Source organism: Excalfactoria chinensis, chromosome 11, assembly GCF_039878825.1.
Source record: "Excalfactoria chinensis isolate bCotChi1 chromosome 11, bCotChi1.hap2, whole genome shotgun sequence".
Taxonomy (NCBI): Eukaryota; Metazoa; Chordata; class Aves; order Galliformes; family Phasianidae; genus Excalfactoria; species Excalfactoria chinensis.
In genome coordinates this window covers 12,514,553-12,538,986 of record NC_092835.1, presented here as the reverse complement: position 1 = coordinate 12,538,986, position 24,434 = coordinate 12,514,553, and the positions used below count along the sequence as shown (strand labels likewise).

General features: G+C 44.3%; 1 protein-coding gene across 2 annotated transcripts in view; it reads left to right on the top strand.

The window, feature by feature from the left end:
- ZNF423 (zinc finger protein 423) overlaps nucleotides 1-24,434 on the top strand; it is a 193,673-nt gene that overhangs the window by 1,234 nt on the left and 168,005 nt on the right. The gene's annotated exons all lie outside the window — the stretch shown is intronic.

The window sequence follows — 24,434 nt, the reverse complement described above, 5'->3', positions numbered from 1 at the left end:
CGGGCGGGGGACCGGGTGCCGCGGTGCAGCGGCCGGGGCTGAGACGAGCGGTTCCTCCGGGCTGCGAACGGCAGCGCCTCGTCTCTTCCCCCCCCAGCTCTGTACGTGTAACGGTGGCGAAGGAAAGGGAGAATTAAAACCGATTTCTTTATTCGAGAGCATCTGCAGGGCCGAAAACTTGCTCGGGCTGAGGGAACAATAGCCAGTTTCAGGCAGAGGTGCGCTTATAACGGCTCCGCACCCAACTTAGCGGACAGGCTCCTGCCGGGCGCGGGCAGAGCGGCGGGGCCGTGGGTTGCGCCGGGGGCTTTGTGTGCGAGCACAAAAGGGCGCCGCTCCCGGGGCCGCGAAGCAAAAACTCGAAAGCGTTTGGAATTAAAGAACTCGCTGGGAGACGTTGTTAGCGTCCGGTTAACCAACTAGCCAAAGGAAGAACCGAACCCCCTCTCCATGGCGATTTTATATTATTTTTGAGATACACCGTTCAGGAGATTGCAATAGAAACAGTGACAGCTTCAAATGGCCATGAAGTTTTTGTAAAGTGAGCCCTTCCCCTCACACAAAAGCTCGCTCGCTGCCCCCTCCGGCTCGGCCGGGGCTCTGCGGCCTGCAGGCACGGCTCCGCCGGTCACAGCTCCGCCGGTCGCAGCTCCCCTCGGCTCCCGGCTCCTCTCGGCGCAGGCCACGCGTTCCCCGGTCGCTCTCCGTGCCCAGGTGCCGCACGTAACGCGCAGGACGCAGCCATACGTCAGCGGAACCGTGTGTGCTCTGAAGCCCGGTTAATAAACATGAACACCTCGTTACATAATGACACGAGATATTTGCATTTGTTACTCGTTTGTTTGCCACCTCGTTACCTTTGGGCAGCATCTCTCGCCATTGATAGTCTCTAACGAAAAATTGTCCCTAGCTCCAAGATACAGCAGGTCGCTGTTTACAAGAGCCTTTTTTTTTTTTGTGAATCAAAGCAGGTAACTTGCTGGCAAGTCACAGCTGGGAAATGTTTTCCATGCAACGCAGAAATATCTAGAATGTCTTTGCCACGGGGAGCCGGGTAGAGCCTGGTCTTAAAGGTTCTGAATATTCCTCCAGTCTGCAGGCACAACAAATGTGCTTTCAGTTCAGCACAAACTGGCTGTAAATTACAGTCTTAGCATGAGCTGGCTAATGGGGAACCTAAGGAACAGGCTGAATCTGGGTGAAATTTTCAGTAATAGGAGGCAGCTCATATATATGTATGTGGGATATAGAATTCCTCCCTTTTCTTATGTTCATACATATCTTTTGCTTTTGTAAAGTCCATCATATACATTTTGTGGTCTAGGGAGCTGGCAGCCCGGTAGATTGCCACAGTGCATGTTTCCATGGAAATAATTGAGATGTAATAAATAAAGGCACTCTGAGGTCACAGGTTTCCCAATTCAGCTGAGAAGAAAACAAGCATAAATTATGTGGATATATGTGTAGCATTTAGGACTTCAAATCATTTACCGCTTTTCTCTTTTCTGTGCATTTGTTTCACTTTGTGTAGTAACCTCGGTATTTATTAACCACTAGTGAGGTTTGGGCATCCTTTCTCATTCAGAAAGATTACATACTAAAATAGAATCAGCGTGCGCCTCTGATGAAAGGGATTATTCTGCATGCAAAAGGCAAGTTGCCTGCGCATTAACCACGAGTGCCATCTTTGGCATTAAAGAAGCAGCCGACTCTGACGGAAGTATCAAATGCTGACAACTCTTCAGATCCACGTAATTTAAAATTAAGCAATTGTCAGGCAGAACGGGATGCTGACAAACCTGCGGGTCATGTGGCCCTGCTCTGTGACGAGGTGTCTGGTTCAGTCCCACAGAAAGTTGCCGTGATTGCTGCAGCTGGAACTCTAGCAGTAGCCGTGGAATTTCCTTGGTGTGGATTTTATCACTAGCAACATGACACACTGGTTTTATTTAACCGTTACTTTGGCTATGCAGACCTGATGACACCCAGCCGATGGTTTGGGCCAATGCTCTGCTGGGCTGACAGGGAGGTTGCTGCAGGTCAGTCAGGGCAGAGCAGAAGCAGGAGGGACTGAGCCTTTGTTAGATTGCAAAATGAACCAGTTGGGGTGGTGTGATGGTGGCAGTTTTGGGGTAAAGCACTTGCCTTCTCTGAAGCCTTCCTTCACATCATAGATGGGACCCATGGAAGTGGTTCTCCTCAGCACGGAACCTTCCTTTGCCCTGCTGTCAGCAACATGACCTGCTGATGGCTTTGGCAGGTCTCCTTAAGAAGATCCGTACCCTCCTCAGTGCCATTAAGCCCACGAGATTCAAGTCCCAGCACAACAGAGCGGTGACTGTCCCCATGCGCTGCCTGTTCCCATTCCAAGTGGTCCCACGGATGTGCCACACGCACTTCAGAGGCTGGTTGTGTGCCATCAGCTCTGGAGAGAGTTGATGGAACTGGAGCTGATGAGGCACAGACTGGTGCCTCTGAAAGCAGCTCTGGGAAAGCACAGCTGGGAGATGCTGGGGTCTGCTGGCAGAGCTGTAGGTTTCAAGTCCCACATAATTGTAACTGAAGAATGACTTGGATGTGGTTTGTGGGGACTGGGCTGGCGTTGGCACGGGGTTTTCAGCATCACATGCACTTAAGTTGCTGAATTTGACAGTTCTGCAAATTGCTGTCAGGTTGCAATGGTGTTCTGTGCATAAACGTGCTAGTCTGTAATCAAACTGTTTTGCAAAAGAACGCACTAATTAAGTCTAGATTTGTTATCCTACTTGAAGTTGCAGAATTGCTGTCATATCTTTTTTGCTTTCAGTTGGCAAAAATGCTGATAGAAACTTTTGATTCACACCCTACGTGCCTCATTTATGTCAGTCAAGGAAGAAAGAGGGTTGTTCTTTACTTCGTTACCTGCAAAGTAAATAAAAATACTTCAGCCATTTGCGGAGTTCCAATTAGCTGATTGTTATGAATGATCTTCCTTAAAGGAATGCTGTTTTACCTATCTGCTCATACAAAGGTTTGATTTTTAATGTCTCGTGAAAAGGATTCTCTTTGTCTTGATTGATGTCAAGAATAAAAGCGTGATGGTAATATCCCTTTGAAAGCTATTGTATTGTCAGCTCTGGCTGACAGCAGGAGGCCCTCCTAGTGCTATAGATTAGCGCTGTGAAAACACTGACATTTTCTTTGTTATATTGCTGTTGTTCTGCTTGCAAAGTCAATTATACAATGTCGGAGCTCAGTTACAGAGTTGACTGTGGAAGTAACAATGTCTTTCATACTTGTCTTAAAGATATAATTTTCTTTTTTTCCCAGTTGATAGAGAAGAACCTGCAGGTACTGGAGCAGTACATTCTGCAAATTAAATTTTGACAAGTATAATCATAATTGCCAAATACAAGAGACTCGTGCGATTATCCTTTAATTTTACAGTTCATTCAAGTTTCGGTGGAATTTTATTGATACAGTGAAAGCAGCAGCTAAAATTGATAAAACTCATATCAAATAAGATTACACTCTTGATTGTTCTTTATCAAGTGTAGCTTTTGGGGGATTAGGAATAATTGGAGATGTTGGTGTTTCATCGTGGGGCTGGTGCCATGAGAACGTTTGAATCCACGCAGTACAGCAGGCGCTGCCTTTGGGGATTAGCCTGCAGTTTTTAATTTTTGAGCGTGCATTTTGATACAAACCCAGCAGCTTTCTCCCCTGAACTCCACGAGTCCCAGTTTTCCTTCCGCTCTCTCCCTCCGGTACGGTTTCCTGGACAGGATCTGTGTGGTATTTAACTGGTTTTGCTGATTGAAACTCGTGCCTGTGTGCAAACACCTTTTAATTGTGGTCTGTTCCCATTGGTCCTGGCGAGCATAACTAACAAGTGTGGCCCAAAACTGAAAAGGGTGGAAAAGGCAACACAAAAGGTTGGAATTACAAATGGGGAGAAAATAGGAATCTCGTGATTTCAGCAATACTTCATCTAATACCATGGGTGGAAAAACAAACACCAAGCAGCAACACTGGCTCTCAGAGAATGCCTCCCATTTTTTTTTTTCTTCAAAAGCATCCGAGTAAAATCAGTGCAAGCTAAAGGACATCATTCATTGCTGAATTGCTTCAGATGACACATGCAAAAAAAAAGAATCAGAGAGCTCTTGTTTAGATGTTAATTGTAGGATTTCTAAATTACTATTATAAAATAATAGAGTAACAAAAGATTCCACAGTTACCAGTAATTTGTCAGGATTTATTTTGTTTTTCTTCAATAATTGAAAATTAATGTCTTGAAGTGAAAGCAGATGTTCATGCCATCCTCTGAATTGGATATAAAAATGATGTTTTGTAGAGGCGTTAGGCTTGTGTAAACAGAAATTGTCTTATCATAGTTTGGGCTTTGGCTTGGTTTTATCTATTGTTTGGTGCCAAATTAACTTTTATGTTAGACCTGGCTGAATGGACTGAGGCCGATCTTGGGATGGCACCCAGCATTGGGTTGTTAATGTTGTAAACGACCTGCCTCGCCTGCTGCCTCTGCGGATGGCAACGCTTTCTCCGGCTGTACTATTAATATTTACTTCAGTTTTGATAAATGTGCTCTTAATTCTATTCAGTTATTTAAACCAAATGTGTTTATTTACATCCTCCTTGCAGTTTGTGCTGCAATCAGCGTCGTAGGTCTTGGCAATATTTGAAAAAATACAGAGCACATTATTATGTTCTTGTTTTGTTGATTTTTTGTAAATAAATGATGTCTTGCTCTCATGCATTAGTCTGCAATCTGTAAAAGATAATAAAATTCTTCTCGTATTGTAATGTTCTCTTAAGCAAAAGATTATTAATTACCCACAGCAATTGAACTGCCTGATAAAAATGCCTATACCAACCCCTCATCGCTCCATCAGTATCCTCCTTAAATGCCTCTGGAAAAGGATGGCTATTATGTTCCACTGTATCCTACTAAATGCACTGGAGTAATGAAACACTAATAGTACAAAACCTATTACTGACTTCTGTTAAATCCTTACTGACAAATGGTGGTGGAGGGGAGGGTCTGGTGTTAGTACATGTGTTAGTGTAGGTGGGCTGTGAGCATTCAGGTGCACGTTGGAACCAGGTGAGAACCAGCTCAGGGCTTTCTGCAGCGCCTGCATTTGTTCAGCTTTAGATTCAGAAGTTGGTTCTTGTTTGTTTTTTGTTTTTTTCATCTATTAGTCAACATAAGAAGCTGGTTACATCTCTTAGATCTAAAAGTCAGGTAATAAAAGTTCCAAGTACTACATCTCCTTGACAACTGTTATGCATATATACACATTAAAACAAAATGTATCCCAGTGAACGATGGCGGTTTAGCAGAGGCAGTGTGTTTTAGGGAGTGGAACAATGAGGAGACACTAAGTGGTCTCTTGTGCCATTTGTGGCTGAAGAAGCCGGAGCTCGCCCCACCTGCCATGGGTTGTGGAAGACACGAGCAGAGGGCCGCTGGGGCAGCAGGGTGATGCAGTGGGCAGCGCCCTGCAGCAGGGAGCTCGCAATGCCTGGCTGAGCCCTGTGCTAGGGAGCTCATTACGTTGTTTGCATTTGCTCAGAAAGAAAACCTTTTTCTTTCCAACCGCAGATTAGGCAATTGAAAGACCAATTTGCAGAGCTTGTAAATGCCACTTGTTAATCATATGCACTACAATTATTAATATTTTTTCCTTTTCCCCCTTGGATGAATTAAGTCAACTTTTTAGTTTTTTATGTAATTGAAATTTGCCCTTTTGTTACCTGGGCATGAATTATTTTTGAAATGTTGTCATTACCCACCCTGCTGTGAGGTTTATCTCTTCTGTTCATCCTAATTAAATAAAACATAGTGTTGCTTGCCAGCCTAGAGCTGCAGTGAATTACCTGCCTGGAGGCTCACACTGGCGTTGGTGCTTGTTGCAGCTGCTGATGTTGACCAGCACGTTTACTTTTTGATTTTCATTTCAAAGGGATCAGTTTTGCTGTGTGACAGGTGAATTGTGGATGCTTTACAGTACTTTCAAGAGCTGAACAAATGGTAGGTGACTTCTTGGTACTGCACGAAGTGGCAAGTGCAGCAGTGATGCAGCCAGATGGTAGATGATGGCCATGGGAGGGTCTGGGGGTGAGACAAACCCATCCTTGGGCTTGCTATGCCCACCCTACATGCTGCTCTCCTGGGACATTCTGGTGGGGTTGGCCTCAGTTCTGAGTAGCATCGCTGACGGTCGTGTTCTCCTTGGGTCTGGCACTGACAACATAGGCTGCTTCAGAAGTGTAACAGTTGGAGTTGCTTTATGCGGAAGTTATTTCCAGTTCGTATTAGAGAAAGCAAACAATATGCACGTGTTTTAGAGAGAAGCGGAGGGAAAGGTCCCTGCTTGTAGAGAAGCCGTTTGTTTAAGCCTTTGATAGCTCTACAAAAGCCTCACTGCTTACCACTGAAACCCCATTACGGGTAAAAGCACAGGAGTTAGCAAGTCGCTGTACTCCAGTCTCTGCTGGCTCATACAAGGCTCTGGAGGTTTGGTCAGATGTGGCCTAATTCTGCTTTCCAAATATTAAAAAAATTACACAGAGGGCAAAAAGACAAGTTCTTAATATGCATATCCTGGGAAAATCCTAAAACAGTATTTTTACCCCCTCCAGTCCCAAGGCTAATCAAAATTCCTTTGTTTCCACATCTACCATTAAAATACGTCCCTCCCTTGGTTGCCTGCTGAATGCACAAGTTTAACCACTCAATTGATTGGACTCAAAAAAGCTGTTACTGGCTCTACGTAGACTTTGCCCACAGATATTTGCTCGATGGGAGCAATACTCCTGGCAACTTCCGGCAGGCTTGGTGCTTAATTTTGCAGTTCTGAGCATTTCTTGATGGACTTCACCTGGCTTGGTTGAGATTTTTCTATGTTACCAATGGGGAAAGTTAGCTGAGCCCTGTGAATGGTGGTTGCTGGAACTTGCTTCATGTAGTAGTCAACTGAGCGTTAACCAAGGTGGTGTTACTAAAGATTTGCTGTGCCTTTTGAGAAGAGGATGTGTGGTACACTGCAAAGGCAAGGCTCTTCTCTGGGGGAGCATCTAGGACCTGCTTCTCCAGGACTTGGAATAAATGCAATTTTTTCCCCCTTGCCATTAATGGGAGCTAAGCTGAATGTTTTATGTAAACCAACAATGTAAGTCCAAGGCTCCTGGAGAACTACTCATGCTAATTGAGATTTTTGTTGATGCTAGAGGTCCATGAACAAGGCTAGGTATTTATCAGGCATGGGATGAAACCCGTCTTATTGGTGATAGTGTTTCTCTTTGTTCTCAGTAGGGATGGGCTTCTCTTTTTTTGTATTGCAACTGAGAAAGCAAAAGCAGAGAAGAGATCTGGTGGGAACAGTCAGTTGGCACCCAGTGCTGCAGAGCCTATCTCCTGCTGCTTCTGCTGGCTCTGTGGGGTTGTTGCTGATGGGAGCACTGGGCATGTTCAGGTGCAGGGGATGCAGCAGTGCTCCCCGAGGGCACTGCAGGAAGCCTGAGAGACACTGTCTGTGTTTAACAGCTGTTAGCATAAGAGGGAACAGTGCTTGCCTGAGCAAAACTGAGCCCAGCTTTTTATCCTTACAGCCTCCTGTCCCCTAACATGGAAAGTAAAAGGAGATGGCAAAAGTGCATGGTAGGAAGGACTTAGTACTGGGAGAGGCAGAAATGGTAAATGGGGAGAGACTGAAATAATATAGGGGAAAAAATATCAAGGTAGGAAATCTTTTGCGATAAATGAATATGGAAGGTGTCTGAGAGGAAGATTCGGTGTACACACTGACTTACCCAGACCTGTGTCTGTGTTTTTTCAAATCTTATTTTAATACTAAGAGGAAAATCTGAAAAATGAATCTAAATCCATGGAAAGGGATATAACTAAACATAAGGGGAAAAGAAAACACAAGAAACATAAAGCATTTAAACAAGTTAACTTTAATACTCTCAAAAGACAGTGCCAGTGCCAGTGCTGTCCTGTTTGGAGGAATATATTTGTTGTGGTTTGTGGCTGTTTTTAATATAGAGAAATCAGAGGACAACTGTGATTGTAGCTGCTTGTTTTGTGAGTTTCAACTATTTTATCATTGTGGCAGCATCTGAAATTGGCCTGTAAAGATTTCTAATTGTTCAGGATTTTGGAGAGAAAGTTGGGGTGGTGATTGGAAAAAGGTTTTCAAGACCTACTTCTTTGATATCATAGAATCGTAGAATCACCAAGGTTGGAAAAGACCTAAAAGATCATCCAGTCCAACCGTTCTATATATGTATATACATGCACTCAAGTATAGATAATACATGTTCGTATGCATGTGAAAGTCTGGAAGAGCAGGCAGTAGCTTTTGTTAGGCCAGCAAACCCGTCTGCAAGATGCAAGGAAGTTTTCTGGTCTATCAGCCTGCCCATTTGACAAAAAAAATTGCCCATTTTTGTCCTGTCTGACAAAGCAGCAGCCTTCTGGCTAATTGCTTGATAGGCAACTGCAGTTTTGCTCTAATTTACTTATTCAGCCTCTTGCTCAAATTTATTTTGTTTTATTAGGCTACTCACATGAGTGAAGACATACTGGGCTAGACAGTAATGCCAAGCTTGTACATTATTAATTGCTGAGCTCAGTGGAGGTGTTGCAGCTGGGCGATTTGCTCGTGGCCTCCTGTATTTCTAGGAAAATGGCATGCCTTGCCCTTCATCATTTCTTTGCTTTTACTGACCAGTCTGTTCCCCCAGAGGGCATGTGGGATGTGGCAGTGTGGCAGAGCATTGAAAATGCTGGGATGGAGAAGCAGAGAAGCAGAGCTGTGTGAGAGTTACACCGTTTTGGAATTGTTTTGTCACTCCCCAAATTTATTTGGCTAAAGTGGCGTGTTTCTGGCATCGATGTTTATGTAGAATGCAGTAGCCAACTCTGTGTGAGGAAGTTTTTGCCTTGATGTATTTATCTATTTATTGATTAAGATAAAGAACTACTTTCAGTCAGATTCTGAGTGTCATTGGGGAGAATGGTACAAAGTATTTTGAGCCATTGCAAAATGAAACTGTGAATGCTTGTCTTCAGATCTGCTACTGACTCTCACGTAATGCTCATGTGTGAAGTCCATTGATTTAATCTCCTTGATTTCAAGTGTTCGTTTTTGTATTTTTTTTCTTTCCTGCTTGATAACAGATACAAGAGACTTGCTTTAAAGCTCCATTTTGGTTTATTTTGGCTCCTATTTCTTGTCCTTGGTTAATGCTCCAAAGAGAGCTGCTGTTTGTGTTCTCCATACAGACCCTCACCCTTATGTGCTCCTCTGAAATTGCTGAAAGCCCCTGGAGGTGCTGAGGGGCGCTCAGAGGAGCCCTCACCTGCAGGGCCCTGTGGGGTGCTGCCCCACGAGTGGGGCCTGCTGGGGGCTCTCTGCCCAGCAATGTTGAGAGAAAATGGAGCAAAGTTATCCTTGTGCCTGCAGCCTGTGGAAAAGCTGGTGGAGTACCTTTAGCAGCCTTGCTTCCCTTCCTGCAGTGACTTCCCTACATCACCTTAGGAAGTCAATACCTTTTTCTAGCATTCCAGTAGTGGCTCACAGGGAGGGCTTGGCAGGCATTCCCCAGCCCTCTTCCTGCCACCTCCTGGTCCCTTTGGCTGCCATGTGCAGACTTCTGGTGCCTGCCCCTGCAGCAGGCCATAGGGGCTGGAGAGCCGTCCCCTTCTCTCTAACCTAGTGGAGATGGTGCCTCTCATGGATTAGATTGTGTCTCTCAAGGCATAGGGAAATCTGTTACCTGTGTTTAGTGTTTGCCATAGGCTGTAATCATATGATGGTAAATCCGAGCTCTTTTTGTTGACTTACAGTTTTTTGTGATAACTGACTATGGCTGACCCAAATACTGCTGGGCCCCATGCACAGAATTGTGCATGTTTCTGGAACTGCAAAGCAGCAATGATCTTGCTGAGGGCAAAGACTACAGCCCAGAACAAGTGTCCTTGGGCCAGCCCCGCTGTGTGTGCGTGGCCTCTACTAGTGCAGCGCTGGCTCACAGTTATTTGTGTTCTTGTTGAGAATATTTCTGATGTGGCAAATTTAGGTGGCTTTCCCTGCTGGGACAGGGCTACCTTTTTTATTATTTTATTTTATTTTATTTTATTTTATTTTATTTTATTTTATTTTATTTTATTTTATTTTATTTTATTTTATTTTATTTTATTTTATTTTATTTTATTTTATTTTATTTTATTTTCCTTTTTTGTCCTTGTTTGCTTCTTTTTGCTCACAGGAAATAAAAGAACGGTCTGTTTGCCAATCAGAAAACAAACAAACAGAACCCCCAAAGCAACCTCAGCATTGCACCTTTCTTTGCTTTTCTTTTAAAACAAATTCCTTGCAACTCTGAATACTGATCTTTTTTAGTAGAAGCTTGTGGTTCGGTGTTAAACTGATAGCACATCAAAGAACAAAATCATTTTTTGTGCACATTTTCCTATTTATTACTAATCTCGTTTAGATTTGGGAAAATAGTGTGGTTTGAAACTACAAAGAAGTGTTCAAATGTTGTTTCTTTTGCAGAGGAGTGGAAGAGAGTTGGGTATTTAAATAACTCGGTGTGCTTGTGCAATAGCATTGGTTGGGCTGCAGTCTGGGCTCTCGAACAACCTTACAACAACAACAAAAAGGCTTTACATTTTATAAATATTTCTGCCTCTCTTTTGCAATACCTAACATACATTGTCTGTTCTGCCGTTAACTCCCTGATGCTGAATTCCTAAGTTTGGGCTAATAGAAAATTTGGAGGATTCTTCATTATCTGAACCTCTTGAGAAATACCAAATATGTTCCAGTAATTGTGGTATAGTACAACAGGGAGTCGCACTGGCAGTTTGTTGGAAAGGGTTTTTCCTGTAGTTATGAAAACCATACAACTCTTAAAATCCCCAAAACTGAAACCGCTGGGATTACTCACATACTTACAGTTGAGCGCATGCCTAAAGGTAGATATATTCAGCATGCTTTTTTTGACTTGCGTTTGTTCTTAGCTTGAGCTATCAAGCAAAGAAATATTCCTCAATCACTTTGGACTTGTGCAGCCTTTCTATTCTGTGTCTGTGCAGCCATAGCACAGTGGGTTGTGTCTTGCTGCAGAAGCACCTAGGTTTGCTTCCCAGCAAAATACCCACAGTAAGGAACAGAAGGCATCCACAGCAGTGAGGTACCACAGGCTGGTAGGCAGGAGTTGGGTTGGTTTTCTCCCCTCCTGCCTTCTCTCTGTACCTCTGTGGATTGCTGATAAGTACACATCACCTACTTTTCCTCTCTCATTTTTTTTTCCATCTCGGTTGTATTCAAAGAGTATATTAAACACTGTGAGGTCCTGGATAGGTAAAAGTGAAATGGAAACCACAAAGCAAACCCAAATATGACCTGAACTGTAACACTAGTGTTTCATCTTCCCTATTCTAGAAAATGAATCTCGTAGAGTAGAATTCACATGCCAAGCTGGGAAGTGACATTTGTTTTACAGCTGTACTATAGGGATATTTGTCCTTCGCGGGAGGCCCCGTGTTCTATTTGCAAGGGAAAAGTATGAAAAACTGTAAAAATTTGCTTAGCTTGTCTCAAACTTCCTTCAACTTAATACTTTTTTTCAATCTCGTCTGTGACTTTCTCTTAGGAAACACTGGCATGTGTCTGTGTCTTGATACGTTATCTTAAGGACTTGATTAACGCACCTATTGTTCTTATGAAACAAAGTATGTTTTGTGTCTATGAAGCCGTGTAAACAATTTGCCTTGAACGAGAATTTGGAAATATGCAGCTTATGGAGTATAACTAATACAACAACGTTTTTGTTGCACTGCTTTAGCAAAAAATCCATTTGCACAGGTATCAATATGTGGGGGAAGTCAATTTTAAAAACAGTCCCAGCCACTTTGTAGAAAAATATAATGCAGTACATAAACTCATTTTAGACACTACTTATTCTACCGTGTCCCATTAGTTGATGTTTGCACAGCGCTTTGAAAATGTAAAGCGCTATATAAGTGCTTATTATTACTACATTATTATTATTCTCCCACTTGAAAAAAGACCCTCCGGGGAGAGTGAGACTCACTTTGCATTTCATCTGTAGTGCAGATCCCACAAGAAATATACCCGCTTGTTTTGTTGTTTTTTTTTTTACATTCTTCCCTCCTTACTTCCACCACTCTCTTAAAAAGAAACCAACACACCAAAACAACAACTCACCACGTAAGTATTAAATTTTGGAGATTATGTTCTTATTTAGCTTTCTCTGTTTAACTATACCAGTGAGAGTATTACTTGAAAGCATACAGAAGTGTTAACACCAGCTTTTTATCCAACTTGCGTAGTAACATAGATTGCCACTGGTCCTGCTGCCTTGCCTGCTGAAGGGCTGCAGCGGAGGTGCAGAGTGGCTGGGTGCTATGGGGTGGTGATGCCCTCAGCAGCTGTCATCCTGCCCTGTGGATGTGGCCCAAGGTGCGGTGCGAGCAGGGGCATCTCCAACAGAGCCTTGGTGGGATTCCTTCCTGCAGAGACGAGCACTATGTACTTTCCTGCAGGATTGGTGCTCTTGATTCTTGTGAAGAGAAGTTCTGTGATTCCTCACCTCCTTTGCACTCTGTTAACAGCAGCCCACTTCCCTGCAGGAGAGCAAGGCTCTAGTTCAAATTGGTTTAACTCCCTCTATCCCTTGAATCTTTATCCTGGAAAGGGCTCTTAGTGAACAATGTGAGTCACTTAAAGATGATAAATTCCCTCCTGATATCCAAGGATGCTTCTTTGTGCCTCTGTCTTGTGCACTGTGCTGTATGTGATTGAGGCTGCATTCACGCAGCATTTTGGCCTGGCTTCCAAAAGAAGCAAGGTTTTACACCATCATCTTTGTGCCTCTGCATGCACCCCTGGGTGCTTGCATGCTCTGGGGCTGTGGTAGTGTGATTTCCTATGTAGGAAGGGGATGCCCAGGTGGAAATATTGTGACGAAGTTCTCCATCCATTACTTCTTCAATTCTCAGCAGCAGCCTAGCAATAGGCCATGAAGCCCTGCAAGCGCAGATCCCTGTGGGGAAGCTCCACAGCCATTACCGTGTCCTTTGTGCAAATCATGCTGTGCTGTATTCAGCACGCAGGCGCTAGTTGTCATTCGGGATGTCCAGAGAGTGGGTCTGCCTGCTGTGCCCTGGCTAAGGCCTTCACCCAAAGCAGGCTGAAAGCTGCTCCCGTCAGTCCCATTCACTGTTTGCTATGTGTATTTTGCTGACAGACACACAAAGCTGAAGTGAAGGTGGCAGTCGGTGCCTTCACTGCGGTGTGAATTGAAGGGACCTGAAGGCCAGGGCTGGGTGTCCCTGCTGTCCCCAGCCGTGTGCAGATGGCTGCTGCAGCCCTGCTGGGCCCACGACAGCAGTGCCTCAGGGCCAGGCAGATGGCGGCTGTGGCGATGGCATCAGCTGTGGCTGCTGCTGCGTTCTCCTGCCTGCTCTGCTGAAACGGGCCTGTCCCCATTCCTGCGTGCCTTCCAGGTACACAAAGACCTGTGCCCAGCAGCTGCTCTCCCAACCAGCAGAGTCTGGGAGAGGCTTTGCTGGCTGCTGAGCTACTGAGCACCACAGGCCACTGCTCCTCAATGCTGGGCGGTGGCCATGCAGGTTTGCTCGCCCTGGCTTTGCCTCCTGGCACAGGTAGCTGCAGCAGCCCTATCCTGGCTGGGCACTGACCCAGAGGTTCTACAGTCCCTGAGAGCAGCAGGATTCGGCTCTATCCAGCCAAGTCTTCCATGCCTCTCCTCTTTCTTTTTCCTTTTTCCTTCCCTTGGCAGCATTCCCACCCCAGCTGACACACCGCCTGCCTCAGCCCTCACCCGACTGCACTGATGCTGAAAGAGCCCTGCCTGTGTTCTGGGAGAAGGCTGGTCAGCCTTGACCCCCTCACCGCTCTGCTGTGCACAAACCTTATCCTTGCAACAGAAGCATGTACACCTCCACATATGTGGATTTCATGTGAATCTCTGTTAATCAGCACTCAAGTGCAAGGATACCTTGCTGCTCTGAGTTTGTTTTCTTGGTTCCACAGCTCTTCCCAGGCAGATGAAGCCTTGCCTTGCTGTCTGCATGCACAGCTATTCAACATCACAGTAATTTAGGGCTTTTCTTTATGCCCAGCACCTCTGTGTTCATCTCACTTCAGTACAGTACTTTGCTTGCCATGAGCCTCCCATTACAGTCTGGGGAAGGATGGGGCATGCAGCTCCATCACCATTTCTTAGAGCCGTACAAAGCTTACCTGCACAGTGTGGGAGTTCCCCTCCTCAGAAAGGGGGCTGCCCCGGTTCCTCAGTCACTGCAGCACTGAGGTGGGTTGGGTTGGTGATGCCATGGCACTAACATGGAAATGTTATGCGCTGGCTTCTGTGAATGTCTCTTTATCTGCTGTAAGCTCCAAATATGCTGCCACTGATGTTTAACTGAAACTTTGCAAATATCCCACTGAGCCCTTCAGGATCATTGCTTATGCAGCCTTATTTCTTCTTTAGAAATTGTAGGTGTGGGTAATTATACGTATTTTTGAAAGCTCTAACTATGCTTCATTTAAACTTCTGCAAACATCTTTGTGAGTCCAATTAAATGCCTGCAGAAGAAAACGATCAAAAAATGAGATGAGGAAATGTGCGTTTACTCAGATACAGCTTGCAAGCCAAGCAAAATGTTATGTTAGCCCAACAAATGGGTTATTCAAGCACTGTTCTACCAAGGCAAACATAGAAGAGTTGGGGATTAGGGAGTTTTGAAGCAAAATGGGATGTGACCCTCTCAAGTTAAGTGATCAGCATTGCACAGGTTGAGAAAACGTGTCTGATTTAGGGTCTGCTGGAAACTTGCATTGGAAACACCTTTAAAAAATGCAGCCTGCCTTGAACTTTTCAACTGTTCCCACAAAATTTAATTTGTAATCTGTTCTTCTGCGTTACTGGGTTCTTCTACTTGCATGTATTGAGCTTTGCAAAATAATGGGGCATCAGTGAAGCCAGTGTAGCTCAATGAAGGGAGATGTTTTATCACATTCAGGCTGACAAAATCTGCCCTCTGCAAGGAGCTTGGTGGTAGGCTGTTCCTCCAGCCAGTGCTGTGAGCCCCGCAGAGCCCATCCCCTGCTGCCAGTGTCCCATGGGTCCCGTGCCATGTGGGGCCATAGGCCTGTACACGGTGCACTGTGGGGCCAAGGGATGTGGAGAGAGTGGTACAAATACAGGAGCAGACAGAACACATTAACTGCATCTTAGGGAAGCTACTCGGCTGCACTGCATTTAATTTCTGCTTGCTTTTCATCTAAGCAAAAGAGCAAAACTCACAGCTAACCAACCTGGGCCCAGTGCGCTGCAATCTCAGCTGCTGCCGATCAAACGCAATACTTTGTTTCTAATCTGAGAAGGATTTTTTTTTTTTTTAAAGTAGTTTAAAACAAGAGGAAACTGTCACATCCTGAGTGACATCCTGTGTGCTGCAGCAACATTCTTGCTGCTAAATGATCAGAATTTCAGCCAAGGGAATAAAATCCAATCCTTGTAAAAATGTATTGGCTTTGTGGAAATCCTGTAGTATTGCAGAAGCTATTTTCTGATGGCAAAATGCAAATCTAAAATCTATATCCAGGAGAACAAAAAGATTAATTAAATTAGCTATCTGGAGGAAATTCAGAGGACACTGAGTTATTGATTGGATTTTGGTGAATTTGTTTTAATATGCAAGATTACATTTTAATACTGGAAATGATGGCAGCATTTCACAGCCCAGTTAATTATTTCTCAAATGGTGTTTTCCCAGCCCGCTGCACAGGTACCAGCATCTTTCAGCTGCCCCATTCTCCTGCCTTCCCCATGCCCTGCTGCTTACAGGGTGCTCGTGGCTGCCCTGTGCTTGTGGCTGCTGCTGGGGCTGGTTTGCAGTAGTTGCTTTTGTGTTCAGGGGAGTCTGGGTGAGCCTCCACGTGTGAAGTCTGGAGCAGTTTGGTTTTGGTGCTGGAAGGACTGGGTGCTGGAAAGCAGCTGGAGGGAGTGTAATTTGGATTACATTGTGACTGTTTGTACTCAGGGTATTTATTTTTGTATCTTGAATTAAAAATATAAATGTGTAGCAGTTTCAGGATGGAGCAGGGAATTGTTGGAAACAGTGTTGCAGCTCAGAAAGGGCAATATTTTTGTTTTCAGACCCCTCTTTGCCAAAGCCTGGCTCTGCAGTAGGGATGGGCCAGGTGTTGTACCAGCTGCAGCTGTGCTTGCAGTGGGACCATCCGTCCCAGCTCGGCAGCCGCTGCTCTAAGAAGAGTGCTCTGGGGAGCTGAAAAGAGGCTGGAATTTATGGAAAGTGTCAGCCAATAGTGCAAAACCTGATTGCCAGGCAGAAAAAAAGTAACATCCCCAAATTAGATGCTCCCTATTAAAAAACTTTGCAGTTATGCATATATACATGTGCATATGTATATAGCATGTCTGAAATATTACACTGGATTGAAGCATTTATGTAAGAATCTGTGACACTTTTTACAGCACAACCCAACCTGTAAGTACACCATGTTTCTGAGTGCCTGGTAGGAATGAACACTGAGCTGCATGCACTACAGAAATGCACTGCACATTTAGCACAAGGAATCCCAACATTTGGGATTTACGTAGCTGTAATGGCAAGTCTGTAAATTTAAAATGCCATGACAACTTTGGCAACTAAAATTGGTTTTTCACTTCTGTGCACACTTTGGCTGCAGCTATTGAGCACCTTTGTCCTGCTCTCACCTCGTGTAAGGCACATCAACAGACAGTGAGTGATGCTCAGGAGCTGGTAAGATCCCATAGGACAGAATGGAGGAAGGGGCATTATGAAGGATACAGATTTTTCCTTGGCTTTATGTATTTGGGTCAAGACCTCTGTCCAAAAGCTTGGTTCTCTCCTCTTATGGTTCTCCTTCCCTTTTCCCTTGTAAGATGCACTCCACAGTTCCCAGCTGTGTGGGACTGTGAGGCTTCCTGGGGCAGCATGAGGATTCCCTGGGTACTGGTGTGAGCAGGGTTGGGCGAGATAAGTGTAGGCAGCCAAGAGCTGCTCCTGGTGATCAGTTTCTCCTCAACCAACACATTACTCTGTGCCAGCTTCTCATGTGGGAGCAGGGCACATATTTTCTCCCAGCAGTTAGCTCAGTTAAGTGTAAAACTACGTGTTTTTCCTCTTAAAAGTTACAGAACACAAACCTGGCAAATAGGTAGGCTCTTATTTTTCCCATCTGCCCTGTGGGGCTCTTTCAGCAAACTTTTGTCACATATATGTATAAGCTGTTCTCTCACTGGTAAATTATTTCATTCTTTTAGCTCCCAATTTTTATTACAGTTAATTTTTGTTTTCAAGCCATAAAACTGTAAAAGACTACTTTGAAATGATACCCTTTCTGGCAGATTTGAAATAAATTCTATCCAAACACTATTATGTTAAAAATAATCTGACTTGCAGTGTGAATAGGAATCCAAGATTTAGGAAATTTTAGAGTGTCAGAAGATGGTGGCATAAATTGTTGGAGACTAATTCAATGTTAATTAAATGAAGTATGTTCAGAAGGTTGTGATCAGTGACACAGAGTCTAGTTGGAGGCCTGTAGCTTGCAGTGCTCTGCAGTGGTTGGTAGCGGGTCTGGTCTTGTTCAACAGCTTCATCAGTGATCTGGACGTAGGGGATGGGATAGAATGCACCTTCAGCAAGCTTGCTGATGATGTGAAGTTGGAAGGAGCATGTGATACATTAGAAGGCTGTGCTGCCATTCAGCAAGACCTGGACAAACTGGAGAGTTGGGCAGAGAGGGACCTTAGGAGGATCAACAAAGGCAAATGTAGAGTCCTACACCTGGGAAGGAATAACCACATGCATCAGTACAGGTTAGGGTCTTACCTGCTGGAAAGGAACTTTGGAGAGAAGGATCTGGGTGTCCTGGCAGACAACAGGCTGTCATAAATTCAGAGAATCATGAGGTTTATGATTCTATGATTCTATAAGGCCAAGAAAGCTAGCAATATCCTGGGGTGCAGGGAACTTCTAGAGAGAGTCCAGTAGAGGACCACAAAGATGATGAGAAGCCTGGAGCTCTTTATGAAGAAACGCTGAGGGACTTGGGACTGTTCAGCCTGGAGAAGACTGAGGGGGGAATCTTTTAAATGCTTATAAATACCTAATGGGTGGTAGTATAGTGGATGGGGCCCAGCAGTGCCCAGTGTCAGAGGACTGAACTAGATGACCTCCTGAGGTCCCTTCTGACCCCTGTGATCCTGTGAAAATCAAATATTTTGTGAGCATGCGGATGTTCTGTATTCTGATCAAGGCTATACATTATTCTCTATGAATGAAGAGTTAGTGTTAATAGCTGTGGCAGACCAAGATGTTTCTAGATTTTTTTTTAAACAGTTGAGTGAAAATTCTCCTAATGTATTTTTATTGTAGGAGTTGTACGCTATTTCTTTTTTTCTTGTTAAATTCTCTGCATTTTTTCCTCTCTCTTCCCCAGTGGCAATGTTGAATCTTCTTTTATAAGAGAAGGATCATTATGTATAATCAAGCAATTTAAACAAATGATCTCTTAGTTCAAGAAGACATACACTACAATATAAACTTACTGAAATGAAATGCAGTTGTTCAAAACATATCACACTATTTCTGAGTTATTAAAAGCTCTCTTACTTTGATTTAAAAAATGGCTTTGGCTGCCAGAAGTTTGGTTGTGATTTTCGTTTCACTGATTGCTAGCCTATAGCTGCTGTCTTGATGGCAGTACAACCAAGTCAATATCAAGGAATAGGCACTGGTGTTGTTTCCAGCTAAAGTTTAAACAAAGCTTATTACCCATCTTTGAGTAACGCAGTTTTAAAAACCCAGCTATGTCAGCACACGTGCTATCAGGGGACAAGTCTGCAGCTAATAGTGTTATTGCGTATGAAGCCAGTTGTGCGTGGTGTTTTTCAAGTGGTGTGGATGTGGAAGGTGATGTTTCCAGGTATCCTGCGCTGTGGAAAGCCAAACAGAAATGTCCAGCCTCGAGTGCAGTATGCAGTACCTCATTCCCATGAATCCTGAATAGAAGAAATTACTTGCGTAGTGGCTGGAAGGCTGAATGTTGGCACCCGAGTGTGGTCAAGTTATGGGGATTATTTCACTTGTCAACAATAAATGTTTGCATCTGCCATGGAGTCTGTCACAAAACCTTGTCCTAGAAAAAAAGAAAGACTTCCCGTTTTCAGACAAATGACTTGCGTGATGGAGAGGGAAGGATGTCTGCGCCGTTATTGATTACGAGGTCGGCTTTCTGATCAATGGGAAGTTTTACATCCACTTGACTGACACTCACCTTAACAGCCCATCCCTGAAACCAGTCAGCACTAATACGAAGTGATGGTTTCCCAGAACACCGCGATGTCCATAATGCATACAGAAGGGATGTAGATAGTGGGTCCTATCTCTGCAATATTATTATTTAAAGAGCTCTTTTGTCAGTGTGACTCAGAGTTGTTTCTGTATGCATGGCCAAAGTATGACTATGTTGAGAAGCAGGAATAAGCATGGGCTGAGCACAGACACAGCTGTAGGATTTCCATAAGAGTGTGCAACTCAAACAGAAAATCAAGAGAACAGAGAAATCTTATTAACAGGGAAAAAATACAAGTACAGATAGGAAATACATTCATATTCAAATGTGTAGAGGAACTCTGCTTCACTGACCCTTTGGCTATGGGTGAAATTTTCCTGGGAAAAAGCATTAGTTCTGCTAAGTAACCCTGATTGCCTCAGGTGTAAATTAATTATCAGAACATTTTTTTCTAGTGGTCAGATTGGAAGAAAGTTTTGGGAGGTAGGAGCTTTTGTGCATATTTTTCCTTTTCAGTTTTGCTGTAAGAGACTTGCTGACTGTGAGAGGCTGTGATAGAAAAAGTTGAAGTCTGGGAGAACTTGTCTTGCACACCGCAGTTTGTCCATGTGTGAGTAACCTTGTACCCCTATGAATTCCTGATGTGGGCAGCTCCTTCTGAGTGTCATCTCATAATGGTACCTTTCACTTTGGTCACTGAGACTTTTCTCATTCCTCTTTCCGGCACTCTACATTTAGTCCACTGAACTTCAAATGCAAAACTCCATGTAAGTTATATTTCTTTAGGGAAGCTTTTGTCAACGTACTTGTTTGAGCCATGTTTGGAAATGCCCACACCCTGTTTCCCAGGCTCAACAGGACTTCTAGGAGACAGGACTTATGTTCTTGGCAGCCTTCCTCCTGACAGAGGACCAGAAATCAAAACAAGCAAATAAATATGACAAAGAAATGTTACAGAACACAAAGCACTGACAAGAGCACTTGTCAGAAAGGAGTAGACACAATATAATTTGCCTCCAAGTAAGGATGGGCTGAGCTGATGTTATTCCCCACAGTCCTTGTCCATAGAATTGGGATTTTAATAGTTCTGGAGGAGGCACAGAAGGGGCTATAAGGACAGAGATGAGGGTGTTTGCCGCTGCCCTCCCTCTGTTCATACAGATGCTTTCAGAGCTGATGCCTGGAGCTTTGTGCTCACTACTCAGCTGGATCTCTCCAGTCCTGCTTTTGGCTGGGCCATTGCTCAGGTTCTTCCTAGTAGCTCTGTTTTGGATTTGCGATGAAAGCAGCGCTGATAGCACGTGGGTGTTACGGCTGCATGGAGCAAAGGTCCCTCCTGGTGCTTGCCCTGCCTACCAGCACGTGGGTGGGTGTGTGAAGGGCTGCGGTACTGCTTACCCTGTGCAAGGAATGAAGAAGCACGTGGCCCTGTTAGCCAGTGCAGGTGTGTATATTTCCATATGCACACGTTTGCAGGAGGGGCTGCCTGCAGTAATGTGGTCGAATTCAGAGCCTTGCTCAGGCCTCAGCTCCGCTGGCTGCGGCACGCCTGAATGTTCACCCACAGTGCAGAGTGAGATAAGTACGTGTCCCTTCAGCATTTTATGAAACAAAGTAATGCAGATATCTATAAGTGAGACATGACATGAAGCGTACAGATAGTAAGTTTGGAATAGTTCTGGGAGTTAAGAATTTACATGTCTTTATTAATTATTAGATGTTATTAGTGAGTGACTAAGGAACTGGGAAGCTCTAAGCGTTCTTTTGAAGTAGCATACCCAAATTAGGCTAAATAAATAAATAAATCGGAAAATGTCGGGAAATGTCTGCTCTAATGAATTTTCTAAATACACAAATCACACTTATTAAATCAGTGGATCTTTTAGCTGTAAAAATATTATTACTGTTACACGGGGGAAATCCATTCAGAATTATAAAATATTTGGAAACTCTACGTTTCATTTTGGTGGAAAGGTTGTAAGATTAATATCAACAGAAAAGGGTATGAAGTTTTAAAAGCCAGCTTTCCCCCTTTTGTACACGTGCCAGTCCTCAATAAGAACTACATTCTCCTTCCAGCCTTGTTTGAAATAAGCTGTGTGTATAACAAGACGTTGAAATTTATTTATGGTATGTTAGCACTGAGGACAGGTTGTTAAGGGGTCATAAAAAATATTAGTTTCCACTTTATGGAAGCCGCGTTGATTTTTCTTCAAATTAAACTTGATGCTATGAAGGGATATATGTGATGTATAAAACCTTCTCGCCCTCATTTCTTTCACCGTTACACAGCCAACCAGTGCTGTCTTCCATGGGGACAAATCTCTGGTGGAGAGCTCCTCCCAACCTGGGCGATACTGGCCCACAGAGGCTCCATGTGTGGAGCATTTCCATGGGCTCCCAGGCATTCTTCTCGTGGTGAGGGAGGTGCTGGATTCCCTACGTATGAGCTTTCGGAGCTGCTTTTATGTGCCCTTTTTCTATATTTCACCCTCTGGTATTTAATTTATACCCGTTGTGTGTTACTTTATCAAAATATTAAGGCTTGTACAAAAGAAAGACTGACCTTCCTGTTGGCATCGAAGAGGCAGTTCAGAAGGGTATATTGTTTTATTATTAAAATACAATCTATGAACCAGAAATGATCATAGATGCAAATTTATACTTTGCACATCTTTTTTTTTCTTAATAAGAATATGTATATTTTCATCTGGGGAGAAAGCAGCATTAAAATGAGAGCGCCTGGGGAGTGTTGCCACACACACACGCACGCACACGCCTGCATGCCAGAGCCCCAGTGAGCCAATGCTGAGCACCAAGCTTCTACCCATGGCCCAGCCTGCACCTCCCAGGGCAGCTGGCCCCAGCTGGTCTCAGCGCTGGCACGGTTGTGCTTTGGGAACTTGTTTTCTTCTGACTGGGACCGGCACCACAGAGGAAGGTAAGGGGAAATAACACCACTCACCAGATGGGTTTTTCCAAGCCCTCGCAGCTCTCGTTAATGTGGCTGGTCAGGAAAAGCCTTCTCTCTTCCTTTTCCTGTGCTACCTGCTCTGGAAACAGAGCTGACTAGTTAAAAAATGCCCAAGTTTGAAGGAGTAGCAGTAAAAATCAGTGTATTTCTTGAGAATGAGGTGCAGAAATATGGCTGAAGCTTTTCTTCCAGCTCTGACAAGCAGCTCCAGTGCTGTACAGGGTGTTGGGGTGTTGGGGGCATGATGCTGCACAGCATGCCTGGGCCAGTGGCAGGGTGAGGATGTAGCTGTGATGGGCAGTGGCCATCAGCAGTGAAGGGGACCAGGCCGCTCCTGATGCATGTGGTCTGCTGCCCCCAGGGCAGGAGGTGGGATAAGGGTTTGCAGCCTGCTGCTCAGCTGCAGGGCCTTGTGGCCACTTCTGTTCTTCCCTGGGTTGGTTCCTGTTGCCGTATAAAAGCGCTTGTAAACCAGTTTCAAAATGCTTCTCTTTCTTTGCACCATCAGTTCGTGTTAGATGTGAGCCCTCAGTGTCCTCATTAGCTGCCTCAAGACAGGGCTGGCCCATGTAAATTATTTTATTAGGTGTCTTGTTTATAGAGAAACTTTATAGCCCAAATGTAAAAACAGTGCGCTTTCCTGTCTATTTTTTCTTTCCTAGGGAAGCAAAACATGCAATAGCTCTGGTGTGGTGAGGCTCTGCACCCCTCATTGTGAAGTCCAATGTTTTTGAGCTTCGCAGTGCTCCAGTTTCATTCAAAAACTTCACTTCATTGTGGCTATTTCTTTTCATTTGGGAAACTGCAGCTTGTAAGCTCAGGCGCAGCGTTAAGATCCTGGCTGTGAGTTGTAGGTGTGCTAATTCCCCCTTTCTCTGCTTTGTCGAATGAATTACTCCAATTTCAACACGTAAACGTTTTTGTCCTCCAACGACGTTCCAGATGGAACGAGAACATTTAAACTGTTGGTTGCTGAAGTCAAGTGTGCGGTTTTATGAGCAACGTGGGGGACTTCAGATTCACCTGTTTTCTTTCACTTGAGCTGTAAAACGCCTGTTTACTCATAGTAGATCTATTTCTGAAAGAAGGCGCAGACACTATGGTGACAGTTGCCTTAGAAATGCACATAATGAGCAAGAAGCATGCCCGTAGGCAGACAGCGCTTGCTGCCTGCAGCCCCTACCCTGTGCCCCTACCCTGCCACCATGGGCAGCACACCCTGGGGTGCTCTGTCTGTCTGCATCGGTGCCAAATGCATTGGAGGGGCTGGGGTGAGAGGTGCTCCCAAATCTGTAACACACACCAGGTGTCTCCTGGTCCACTTCTGAGAACTGTAAGCTTTGGTGTATGTAAGATGCTGATCATGAGAGTAAACTGAAACACTGGCTGCATTATATTACACTATGCACTTGTATTTGTTTACATATCAGATTTTGATGGGAAATGCAAATCTGCACTGGAGTCTGTGAATTAGAAACAAGAACTAAATGTGAGCACTGGGAGTGGATTTTTTGGGGCTGGTGAGTGAGGCACGTGGGTCACAGGAAGGGTGATGGTGAGCCACCATGTGAGTCCTGTAGGCTGCTGCCTCATGGCCAGAGTCTCTCCTTTGGGTGCTCCCCTTATCTGCCTGCAGTTGTACCAAGTTCCACTGCAGTGTCTGAAGACCCAGGCCTGTTAGCTGCACACAGATTTACGGCGCGGGTTTAAGCTAATGGGTACTTATCAGGCAGGCTGTATTTGGTGATCGTCCATCATTTGCTCATTAAACAGTGTATCTAAGTGATTCTCATTTCCTCCCTGCCATGTCTGGAAAGGAGGAAACTAGACACATTACGATGGAATATTAATGTCCTGGAGGATTAAGCCACCCATAATTAGATCTTCTTTGCATAAACCTGCTAGTGCTACCTTATTTTGTTGTTTGTTCTGCTCTTCTTAATCATCTTCACATTTCTTTCCCTTCCCAAATCTTTTTTTTCATTCTTTCCCAGTATTCCTTTGTAGTGCTATTCCATTTGTCTCATCCTCCTTCCTTTTTCTTT